Consider the following 12,954-nt stretch of genomic DNA (forward strand, 5'->3'; position numbering starts at 1 on the left):
AACAGACTCATTCAATGATGCGGGGGAAGGTCACAGAGGACTCTCGCTGAGACAGTACAACACCTCCGTGAGGTAGGTATCATTATGTCCATTGTGCATATGGGAAACTGAGACTGGAGAAATGAATCACTTGCAAGAAGCAAGCAGGGCTGGGACAGGAACCAGCACCACCTAACAGTGCCATTAAGACACAGCCCACAAATTCAGGTTCCACAGGCAAGACCCACCAGGCCTGGGCCCAGCAGGTTCACCTGTGCAATCCCATCTGATCCTCACCACCCTTCAGGGAGGTTACTGTGCCACTCGGGAGGAAAAAGAGGTCCAGAGAGGCTGAGTCACTTGCTCGAGGACACCAGTAAGTGGCAGGGCTGGGACTTGAATCCAAATTCTTTCATCTCCCACTTGGTCAAGGCAACCGATCAGGACACCTCACCTCATCCTGCCCACCACTCCTAGAGTCTGCAGGACCCATTAAAAATCACATTATTGAAGAGTATTGAATGATAGGAAAATGATCTTGGTATGGGATTAAGTACAAAAGGCAAGTTAGAAAACAGTAAGTACAGCTTGATCCCAATTATGTCATAAATACATGTTTTGTAGAAGACTGACGGGCTAAACACCCAAGAGCTCACACTTTTCTATAAAGAACACACATTACTTTTTTTATAACCAGAAAAATAAAATGTTTGAAAAGCACCTTACAGATTTCAAGGCTTAGCCCAGGTGTGACTTGTTCCAAGCCCTGCCAGATCCCCAGCTGACTGTGGCCCTCCTGCCCTGTGTCAGCTCCCGCCTGCATCTCCCTGCCTCCTGAGCTCCCCATGCCCCTCGGCTGTGGTGCCTGTGGGTGCTGCTGTCTGCCTGGGCAGTGGGGAGGCTGCTCACGCCCCTGCCCCCTGCCCCCATCACCCCGGTTGCTGCACAGACAACCCTGACCCCATCCTCTCACCCATCTTCCAGCAGCAATTACAGGTTAAACTGGAGGGGCTAATCAGCTGCTCATTCTACCCAGAGCCAACTAATTACCAGAAATATGTTGATGGTGCTAACTGGGCTTCGGAGCAAGGCCTCGTGTCTGGGAAGGAAATCCAGGCCTCTGCTTCCGCCAGCTTCAGTGTGAGGACAGGGCTGGCTGAGCCTCAGCCAAACACAGCTGTCACCCGATCCCTCAGGAGAAGGGAGTCCAGGCCTGCTGCCTGAAGAGCCGCCAGGCTTCTTCCTCTGAAAAATGAGGACAATCCGCCAGGCCAGCCTGCTGCCCATAGCCCACCCTACCATTCCCTCTGTTTAGCAAAGTCTTTCTGCAGCTCTCTCATGGGTGACAGAGGCCTGTCAAGAACAGGGGATTGGCCAAGATATGGGGTAGAGGTGACTTGTCCAAGGTCACAAGCAAGCCAGAGGTCAAACCAGGCAGCAAGCCAGGTCCCCCTCCTTCCCCATCTCCCACTTCTCTGGGACATGCTGTTGTTTCTCCACATTCCTTCACATGAACCACAAAGTGAGAGGACTTGTCACCTCCCACATTCTGGGGATCCTGCTCCTCATGATTCACAGAGAGCCAAGGTCACCTGGCTGCCAGTGCTTGTTGCACAAACACACCTGGGGTCTGAGCCTCATCTCTCCCTCAAGGTGTCTGGACCCACATGCTGTCTCTGGTGTGGAACCCTGTTAAACTCCACACATTAGAGCTAATGCCAGCCTCTTGACAGTTTCTTGGACCCTGATTGTCTCAGTCCACATGTTCTGGCTCCCTCCCAACCTGAAATCAGGCACACATTTGGTCAACAATGTGACAGGACCAAAGACAGAGCCCTGCAGCCTGCCCTTAGAGACCTCCCATGCCACACGGGAACCCATTAGCCGGAACTGTCCATGAAACCCAGTTGCTGGGAAGAACACTCCAGGCTTCTAAGCTGCCTGCTGGAGAGCCCTGCTACAGCAAGGGCTGGCGGCAAGTGGCACCGCCACAGCAACCTCCTGAGCATGGCTGCATGTGGGGAGGGAGAGATGGGGAAACCCCCAGAAAGAGGGCCCCACGACAGCCTCCCCTACAGACCCCACACCTTCCACGGCTCACACCACCCCCACCCTGCCCTGCTGCCCAGAGTGGCATCTTACCTAGGGTTGGGTGGGTGTCTGGGAAGTACAGCTGGGTGGGGCTTAGCCTGAGCTGGATTCAGTTGCCCTCTCCACCTGTGGGCACTGGAGCTTCAGGGCCTGTGGGCGCAGGAGGCTGTGGGGAGAAAGAGGAGATGGCTGTCAGCTAGAGCAGGGAAGCAGGTGGTCGGGATGCAGTGGGGGCCACACCTGCAAATGGGTCTGATCCTGCCTGGTTGAGCAATTAAAAACTCAAACATCCCACACACACACTCTGACACACACACACTTGCACACACTCACACATGTTCTCTTGTTCACTGGCAAACTTATGCTTACACACATACACACACACACAGAGCACTAGCTGGGGTAGGCAGGCCTCTGGGAAGGGCAGGGTTTGTGGCCCCAGCAGGCTGGCGTCTGACTATGCCTCTCCCACCAACTGGCTCTGTGGCCCTGGGAAAACTACTTCCCTCATCCATAAAAGGGAGATATCATCTCTCCTGCCAGGACTGCTGGGAGGATATATAGAGAGAAGGGACACATGGCCTGGTGCACAGTAGGTGTCCAGCCAATGCCACTGCCTGCCTTCCTCCCCAGCCAGGACCCAGGAGGCAGGCCCCAGGCTAATCCCTGAGAGGGGACGATGGGCAGCACCAGAGTGCCTCTCCCTGGGCCTGAGCCTCAACTTCCGAGGCCCCAAGATCCCTACAACCCCCCACCTACTCACCCTCCCATCCCCCAACCTCTCCTGCCTTTCTTTTTTAAGGTACAGAGACAGAGTCTTGCTCTGCACTCAGGCTGGAGTGTAGTGGTGCCATCATAGTTCACTGCAGCCCAAACTCCTGGGCTCAAGTGATCCTCCCACCTCAGCCTCCCAAGGAGCTGGGACTACAGGTGTGTGTATCACCACGGCCAGCTAACTTTTTAATTTTTTTGTAAACTATGTTGCCCAGGTTGGTCTCAAACTCCTCGCCTCAAGCAGTCCTCCCACGTCAGCCTCCCAAAGTGCTGGGATTATCCACGGAGTCATCATACCCAGGCATCCTGTTTTATTCCTTCATTATATATTCTCCAAGGGTTCCTCTAGACCAGACGCTCTGTCCTCTGTGAGTAGGGGAGGGTGCTAGGAAGTTCTGGCTCCTTGGAAAGGCTCTGAGGCCTCCATGGTGCAGGATATAAGCTCAGCTCAAAGTCCAAGGAGGCGAGTTAACTCCCAGCTCTCCCTCCTCCACGTGGCCCTGGGCAAAGCTTCTTCCTCTGTACCTCAGTTTCCTCAACCTCTCAGACCAAGTCCCAAATCTCTTTCTGAGCTGCTGCAGAGAGGTTTCAGTCAGATCTGTGTTTCCCAAAGTAGGAGACACAAGCTTCTGGGAGTGCACAAGGGGGTTTCGTGGTATGCAGACAAACGTTTTCATTTTCAGTTATGTGTTTCTCTATCTGTGTATTGGGAAAAAAAAAAAATGACAGGCACATCACAGGTGTGATTTCCTGGATGTGTGCTTGGGCAGCATCATGGTAATCCACCTTCAAACATAAGTCAACATGAAGACAAGGATTAAGAAAACATAAGTGCAGGGGGTACCCAGGGGTGGTTTCAACCGTGATGGTGAAAGGGAAGCTCAAGAAGCTGACATCGAACCCAGCACCTGGCTCCCGGCAGCCCTTGAGAGGGCAAGCAGCTTCCACCTTCCCTGGAGGGCCAGGCCAGCCCCTCCTTTCTGCTCGATTTCCCATTGGGTGCTGTCCAGCACAGGCCTAGGACCCCAGGGGCATTCACAAGGCCTTCCGGAAGGGAGAGATGGAAGGATGGGTGGATGGGGCTCCAAGGTGACTGCTATAATGTGGGCAGAAGATGGAAAAGCCCTTAGGGTCCCTCCCACAATCAACATTCTATCAAATCTATCAACATTCTATCAAATCCAGTGAATGCTGGAATTTTTAGCCACGTGGTAGGTGAAGATGTACGAGATGCTTTGAGGCCGGGGTCTTCCTATATTATGGGCTGCAGACTTCTCCAAGGATGCAGAGAAATGGGTGCTGAGCAGGCTCCAGGGCCCACTTTGGCTTTCCCATCCTGACAACAGAGCCACGAAGCAGTCCGGACCAGTGAAGAGAGGCCTGCCCAGCCCCACAGTTCACCAGTCCCAAATTATGGCCCTGCTGCCAGCCGGCCCTGGGTGCACCTCCCACTAGTTGCTGATCCTGGAGGACAGGAGAGAACATAGCAGTGCCAGCCTGGGACAGAGGGGTAGCAGAGACTGGGCAGCTCCTCAGACCCGGGTACCCTAAGCCAGGTCTAGCCAGACAGAGGCGCTGTCAGTGGCCTCCCAAGCTGGATCCTGATAGACTGGCATGAGCCAGCCAGGCCCAGGCCAACCTGGGCAGCCCTGTCCCTGGAAGGCCTCCAGACCACCTGGCTGGCGACCCTGAACCCAGTTCCACCTGAGCTGGCAGGGTAAGCCATCCCCACAGTGCCATTCCGGGCCCCCAGCTGCTATACTCCAAGACAATGAATGGGCCTCCCACTCCCTTCCCCCAAAATCTTCCTAAAGCTCCCACTCTCCTCTGTGGCGTCACAAGGAGTTGCTATGGAAATGGGACCACAGGCAGAGCATGACAATGATTTGGGGGCAGGGGAGGAGATGCAGTGGGAGCCGGGCACTCGCCTGGACACAAGGTCTGCTGGTGTGCCAGGTCCCCAAAAACATGAAACCCCAGCTGCAGGCCTCAAAGCCAAGGAGAGTGCAAGGGGCTGCAGCCAAGGTTGGGGGCCTCCTACCTGCTCTTTTGGCTCCTTGCCACCTCAGTGGAGCCCAGGGAGCTCTCAGCCTGTGTAGCCTGTGTGTTTAGAAGAATGAACAAATGCCCCAGAAAATGTGAGACCTCCACAGAAACAGCTATCCAAGGACTCTGACAAAGTGGGTTCAGCACTGAGTGGGGCTGGCACGCGGTACACATTCAGCAAACACTGATCACACAGGGCCCTGGCATGTGTGCTGCGTGTGTATGTCATGTAGGCCTGTGCCTGCTCTGGCAACATGGAGCAAAATCACAGAGCTTGAGAGGCCCACGCCCACTGTACAGATGGGGAGACTGAGGTCCAACCAGGGTCAAGGTCACACAGAAAATCAACCAAAAGTCAAGTCCAGAGCCCAGGTCTCCTCTTCCCCAGACCTAAGCCCTCTGATCAATACCCCTAGCTATTCCCTCATTAATTCATTCTACTTCTGTTAAGTATGTACCATGCGCTTGGTCAGTGGAACAGGGAAATATAAAGGACACTGCTCCTGCTCAGAGGAGACAGACCATCATGATCAGAGGGTGGGTGCCAGGCCAGAAGGCCAGGGACTGCAGGAGCCCAGGGAAGGGTCCCTCAGAGTTTTAGGTTATGCACTTCTGAGCCATGCTTCTAAGAGACCTCTGAGTTTCCTCAAGTTTTCTCCCAGCTGCTCCCCCAGCCCAAGGTCCCACTATAGTCCACTTGGGGCCCACATCTCCAGGATGTAAAGGGGGATATTTCTCATTAGCACCTCAGGCCCCAGGAATGAGGAACTATGAGGAAAGTGCCTTGCTACCCAGAAGTAACTCAAAGAATGTGGGCCCCAGACTTCCCTCCTCCTCCCCAGCCTCAGCAGCTCCCACATTGTTCATTAAGCCTTTGCCCTTTCTCTCTTTCTTTTCTGGGCACCTCCCATGAGCCAGGCATGACACTGGGCCTGAGGTGAGCAGAGAACCAGTGAGCCCCACTGGCCACCATCCTGACGGAACACAAGTCCCTATCTCTTTGTCAGCAACATGCAAGCTCTCTCCTGTGATTTTTGGTGTTTTGTTTTGTTTTGTGTTGTTGTTTTTTGGGATGGGGCTGTACTAAGAGAACAAGAGGTAACACCTTTCAGAGTTTGGCTGGGAAGACCCGCCAGTGCTGTAGGTTCCATGCTTTCCAGCAGCTATGACAGCCGCCCAGGACCTATGTTACACAGGTGGAAACCAAGGCCCTGAGAGGTGGCCAGCTGGACTCTGGGAAGCTCAGCCCTGTGAAGGCAGGATGGGGAAAGACCAGCAAGGACAGAAAGGAGGGCCAGGTCCAGGACTGTGGGAAGGGAGGAAGAAGCTGTCTTGGAGGCTTCCTGATGGAAGAGGGACTAGGATTGGCTCAGAGCCCGCCCTCAGGCTCTGACAGGAAGAGTCTCTTCTAGAGAAGAAACCAGGCCAGGGCCTCCCCTGCCAGCCCACATGACTTGGGCGAAGGGCACATTCTGTGACAGCTGCCATCCCATCCCCAACCCACTAAGGGCTGCCGCCACAGCCACCTCACACCCCTAGTTACTGCTGCCTGATAGGAAACTAGCTGGGGACGGGAAAACAGCAGAGACAGAGGAATGGGGGCAAATCATATGAGAGACAGAGGCTCTGAAAGAGAGTGGCAGCAACCCCAAAGCCAGCCAGAAAGAGGGAGAGCTGAGAGCTGAAGATGGATGGAGGACCCCTCCCCTCCCTCAGAGGCAGGCCTGCAGCTGCCAAGAGGAACAGACACACAGCTGGGAAGGAGCCTACAAACCAGAGCTTTGCAAAGTTTTTTCAGCAACAAAGTTCTTATTTGAAATGAAATCTGATGCAGTGGGAAGCGTTTCTATGCCAGACATTACATCCTGAAGCCATAAAGTGAAAATTCAACAAATCCAACTACTGTACATAAACGTGTAAAACATCTGTACGGCAAAAGACACATAAACAAAGTTAAAAGGCAAATGAGACACTGGAAGAAAATATCACTAATATGCAAAGAGCCCCTACAAATCAATAAGAAAAAAGACAAAAGAAGAGAGAAATTGGCAGTGAATTAGAAATCTGCAGAGGAGGAACTAAATTGACCAATAAATGCACGAAAAGATGTCCTATCTCACTAGCAACCAGGGAAATGCAAATGAAAGCGACATGCTACCATTTTTTGCCTATTAGATTGGGAAAAATTTAAATGATTGATAACAAGCAGTGCTGGCAAGAATGTGGGAAAATGAGTACTCACAGACCATTGGAGGGAGGGGGAATTGGCTCAACCTTTGAAAGGGTAATTTGGCAATATTGATTAACATTTTAACCACACACTCCACAACCTAGTAATTCCACTTCTAGGAGCCTCTCCCATGATATGATAGCACAAGCACTCACATATACATGCTCAAGGATGCTCCTGGAAACACTGCTGGTAAGACTGAAAAAAGAAATTCTAAACACCCTAAACATTTATCAATAAGGGAAAGTTCGAATAAAATATAGCATGTGCACACTATGGAACACTCTGCAGCCATCTGACAGAATGAGGTACGTCTACGTATAACAATAGAGAAAAAAATCAAGCTGTAAAATGCTATTTCAGCATAAGCCCATTTCTAATTAATGACTTGTTGCTATATTCCCCAAAAGACTGGAGGACAATATGCCAGGCTTTCCAGCAATCACCTCTGAGCAGTGGGACAAGGGGGCTTTCATGGTCTCTGTTTTCCACAAATGTATGGTTGGGTCTTCTACTGTAATCAGAAAAACAAAATCAATAAAGAGTTAACGGGTTTTTTTAATCCTTCTCAGACCCCAATGGGAACTGCAGATCTAAGCAGGGCTGGTTGAAGTGGGAGGGGACCAACACCCATCCACTCAGCCCTATCCAGCCCCAGCCCCAGCCCCACCCTCGCATCCCTGAGGCCCCTTCTGGAAATGCTAGGGCTCTAGGACCAGTTTGAGAACCTCAGCTGGAGACTGTGGAACCCATACCTATGCTCCCCCAGGCCAAGGTCCACAGGGGCAGAAGGTTGCTCAAGGTACACTGGCAGCCAGGGCCTGTGGCTCCTCAGCACGGCTCCGGCCCTCCCAGGCGAGGGTCAGGGGTTTCTCTGGTTTCTCTAGGTGTCCAGAAAACCCTGAGATGGTCACACCCCTGGGGAACGCAGAACTGGGGCTGAGGAGAGCCCTTGGGGTAAAGGGAACATAGAAAAGGCCTTTGCAGAAAACTCCAGGAAAGGAGGGGTTCAAGGCTCCAGTGCTGCAGGGAGGGAGAGAGAGAGGGAGGGAAAGAGGGAGAAGCTGGGGTGTGTTTCTCCCTATATGTACAGAGAGTAGGGGGATGAGCCCATGGGGCACGTGGAGGTGACTGGGGCATGTACAGCTCGTGTTCCACCTGCCTCCAGGAGACAGGGACTGCGGGGACCAGCAAACTTCTCCTGATGAGTGGTGAATGACACTCTCTACCTGGGTCCGAGCTGCAAATAACACAGCTTCCTGGTGGTCTCCTGTTCTCACCTCCACCTCACCCATGTTCCATCTGCAGGTGCCAGGGGAGCACTCCAAAATGCAGATCCAACCACATGGCTGCCTGCTCCACACCCTTCTATGGCTCCCTACTGCTCCTTGCCCACACTCCTTACTGGGCCCATCAGGCCCCCTGGGACCCATCCCCAAGTGGCCTTCAGCTTCATGCCTGACCCCGGTGCCTCCCAATACTATCCTCCAATCAGATTGGGCCTCCTGTCTTCCTCAACAGAACTGAGCCTGCAAACCTTTGCACCTGCTGTTCCCCCTGGGGGATGCCTGCCCTCCCTGACCAGTTCCCACTGTCCTCTAACAAGCTTCTCCCTACAGGGCTGGGGTGAAGCCCCTCTGGTACACCCACTCTGTGCTCACCTCTGTCCCACTCTCATCCCCTAAGCTGTGACTGCTGACAGGTCTGGCTTCCCCAGAGGTAGGGGCTGGGTCTTGTTCTTCTCTGTACCCTAGAATCCAGCCTAGGTCTAGCACAGAGGAGGTATGAGGCACAAATGTTATAGACTGAGCCAGGAGTGGTGGCACACACCTCTAGTCCCAGCTACTCAGGAGGCTGAGTTGGCAGGATCGCTTGAGCCCAGGAGTTTGAAGCTGCAGTGAGCTAAGACCACACTGCTGCACTCCAGCCTGGGCCAGAGCAAGACCCCATCTCCAAACAAAACAAACAAAAAATCTGAAAAAAAAAAAAAAAACACGTTTATAGAATGAATGAATGGGTTCTCATAGTGATATAGTTTGGATGGCCCCTCCAAATCTCATGGTGAAAGGTAACCCCCAGTGTTGGAGATAGGGCCTAGAAGGAGGTGGCTGGGTCATAGGGGTGGATCCCTCACGACTTGGTGCTGTCCTCCTGATAGTGAGTTCTCAGTAGATCTGAGATGTGGCCGTTTGAGAATGTGTGGCACTCCCCATCTCTCTCACTCCTACTTTCACCCTGTGAAGTGCCTGTTCCCGCTTCACCTTCTGCCATGAGTAAAAGCTTCCGAGGCCTCCCCAGAAGCTGAGCAGATGTTGCCACCATGCTTCCAGTACAGTCTGCAGATCCATGAGCCAATTAAACCTCTTTTCTTTATAAATTACCCAGTCTCAGGAATTTCTTTATAGCAACACAAGAACAGCCTAATACACACAGCTCTCAGCCCCTAAGCCACACACAGTGGCACCTTCTTAAGGCACCAGGGTAGAGCAGAAAGGGTGTGGCCTGGGTGCTGGGACACGTAGCATCTCATCCTAGGTAGCACAATAGGTGATATTAATCATGTCACCTGGGGAATGAGTAAAGCAGGAGTTCCCAACCAGGGTTCCCAGGTGAGGGAGGACTACAGAGGTCTGTACAAAACTGCACAAAACTGGCTATGACAATATGCATGCAGGAGGGGCTGGGCCCCTGTCTCTAACACAGTGCCATGGCTTTCATCAGATTCCTCCAGGGGCCCCCAGCCCAAAGATCCAGAAGCACCAGGCAGGAACAGGGCAAGGCTCACCCCCAAGAAAGCAGACTCAGGGCACGATATGTGCCGCACATCAGGAGGGGGTGCTGGGGGCAGGGACCAGGGCAAGTCCTGTGGCCCCAGGCCCCAAGCCAGGATCCCTGTGTGAGTCACTAGCAATAGATGGTGGGAGAGGGAAGGGAGCTGTCCAAGGCAAGCAAGTTGTCTGGGTAAGGGGTAAGCTCCCCATTGGGGAGGGCGAGAGCACAGGCTGGATGGGCAGAGGTCAGAGTGAGTGAGCGACAACCCTGAGTCTCATTTGCAGACTCTCAGCCTCAGTTTCTCCATCTTACACCTGGGGCTAGACAAGGTGGTTCGTGTGAATCCATCTGAGTGTGTACAAGGATGTGCAGGGGTGTGGCTGACCTGGCCCCAGCTCCAGGTTGGAGGGCTGAGGGTGCAGTCCTGGGTCTGTGCAGTCCGTTCACCTGGCAGTGGCCTGACGCCCCCTTCTCTCAACCTCCTGCTTCCCAGCTGCAGCAGGGTACCGGCTGCCTGGGCTGTCCCACACTGCTAAATGAACCTGCAGAGCCCCGGGCCCCTCCTGGGTACTGCGGTTACCACCACGTTACAGTGACCATAGAGACGAGCAGAATAAGAGGATTCCTTATGAGCCTGGGGTCAAGGGAGGCTAGGGGCTGGATGGGAGTGCTGAGCAGGGCTGGCAGCCAAGTCCAGGTCACATGGCCTCAGTGGGCCCCCCAACTGCCCCTGACCCCTCAAGGGGCCTCCCTCAGCCTGGCCTGGGTCACACAGGGAGTTGGTGGTAGATGTGATCCAGGATCCCAGGCCTCCCACCCTTGGCTGGGCTTACTCTGGGCACAAATGCACCTTGTCCCCCTTGGGCAACTCTGTGCATGCCTCAGCACCCCCTAATCCTGCCAGGAAGAGATGGCCAGCACTGGAGTTCCAACAGACTAATTCAAATACAGGCCTGCAGTGTTCCCTGGATCCAGCCACCTGAGCCTCAGTTTCCTCCTCTCTAAACAGAGGTACAAAAACTGCCCTCCTACTCCTGTTGGGAAAATTAATAAGGGCAGGGGTGCACCATCTGACAAGAGCAGAACAGAGACCTTCCACCACCCTCCATCTCTGGGCCTCAGTTTCCCCATCTCTAAGCAACAGGGTTACTCTGAGTGATTCCCCAAGTCCTCAGAGTCTCTGATGCTTTGTGGGAGGCCTGTCCAGGTGCCCAGCCCACACCTAGCTGGGCCTGCCGTGGAAGGACAAGCTGCAAGGCAGAGACCGGGGCCTGCCCTCAGGGGGCTCTCTGCTAGTTGGCAGATGAGAGCCGTGGCTGGGGAGCAAGGGCACTGTCTACTTAGCAAAACCGTGTGGAAGTGCCCAATGGCAGGGCTTCCAAACCAGTGGTCCCAGTGCCTCCATGTTGCCACAGTCTCTACCACCCCGTATTGCATCACACCCAGTGAGCTCCATGCATTTCCTGCCAGGCCCCTGTAGGCCCCAAGGGCCACAGGAAGCTTAAAAATGGGAAAAAAAAAAAAAAAAAAAAAAAGTGTGAGCTGGGCAGTGATGAATGAAGGTTTGTTGAAGGAGACAGGACGAGGGTCAAGGGCACACAGGAGGCCTTGAATACCCAGACGAGGATCACACAGACACCCAGAACCACTGATGGTCTTCCATGTACCCCCTCTCCTCAGGCAGGGATGCCTGATCCCACCCAGGGCTGACCTCAGAGCTGTGATCCCAGCAGAGGGCTTTGGCGGGAGTGGGGACCTAAGCTCAAGGTTCCCTCCACCTCTCCTCGGCAGCCATGGACTGTGAGTCCATCCTGGAGAAATCAGTCCTGGTTGGTGATGCCCAGCGGCCACCAAGGCCTCATTGCAAACAGCATTGCTGCTGGTGAGTGCACCTGCCAGGGAAGGCTTCTCGGCAGATTAAGAGCAGTGCTGGCCCCAGACTCATTCATATTCTGGTCTGCCTTCTGGCTTCAATATGACTGACAGATGGCAGAGGTGGCCCTCCAGAATGCCCAGCGATGATTCCTCTCCGATTCCAATTTATTTTCTATCATTAATGATTTTGAAAAGCCCCACACGCTCTGCAAACAGGGAAGAAGCACAGGGCTGAGGAGGAGAGGCGAGGAGAGGGTCGGGGGCGAAGGGGTACTCGGCAGAAGTGGGGCAGGCAGCAGCCCGGGTTCAAAACCCCACCCCAGCTCCACCTGCCTTCAGGGCCCTGGGGCGAGCCTGACCTACATCCGTCTACAGGGGATAGGCATCCTGCTCTGCCCACCCCAGGAGATCGTTTTCAGATCTACTTAGGAGTCAGAGGTGAGCGGGCTTTACAAACCGTAAAGGGCTGTACGCTCGAGGAACAGAGAATGAAGCAAACCCGACCACAGTGGCAGAGGCCTATGAACTGGACGCCTGCTTCCCCAGATACCCTAGGGGACCCCAACCCCCCAGTCCAGGGAAGACCTGGAGTGCCTCTCCCCACAGCACAGGCAGAGGAGGTGAGCGCCAGAATCTGGGTCTCCAGGCTTGTCTCAAACTTACACCACCATCCTCCCATCTCCCCCCAGGCTCGTGGTGACCAGCCTCCCAGCCAGCATCTCTCCTCCCCCATTATCCACACTGTGGAGCCAGAGGGATCTTCCCTGCCTGAGTCTCCTGCTTGGAACCCTTCCAGGGCTCCCCATTACCTTGAGATCAAGTCCAAACTCCCCACCTGCCATGCAAAGCTCTCCCTAGCAGCTCGGGCCCATCTGGGCAGTCTCGGCTCCAGCCACACCCATCTTCTCAGAGGTCACTCTTCCCTGCCTTCGCATGCTGTTTCCTGTCTGGAATTCCCTCCTCCTTGGCCCAGTTCACCCCATCTCCTACCCCTTCTTCAAGGCGCAGTCCAAACTCTTCTCTTTCCTGCAGCTTTCCCCGAGTCCCCCGGCATGCCTTGCTCCATGCTCCTCATACCCAGGACCCACCTGTAGTGCAACTCAGTAATGTAGTGATTATGTTTGTATGGTGGTGCTCACTCTAATCAGTGAGCTCTCCTGGGCAGGGCCTGCTTCGGATTCATCCTG

The 12,954-nt window shown here is 54.1% G+C and overlaps 1 pseudogene; it reads right to left on the reverse strand.

Annotated features, from left to right (window-relative positions):
- The window catches only part of LOC102140943 (golgin subfamily A member 6C-like), a 107,614-nt pseudogene that overhangs the window by 82,561 nt on the left and 12,099 nt on the right, over positions 1-12,954 (reverse strand).

This window comes from Macaca fascicularis, chromosome 7 (assembly GCF_037993035.2).
Source record: "Macaca fascicularis isolate 582-1 chromosome 7, T2T-MFA8v1.1".
Classification (NCBI taxonomy): domain Eukaryota; kingdom Metazoa; phylum Chordata; class Mammalia; order Primates; family Cercopithecidae; genus Macaca; species Macaca fascicularis.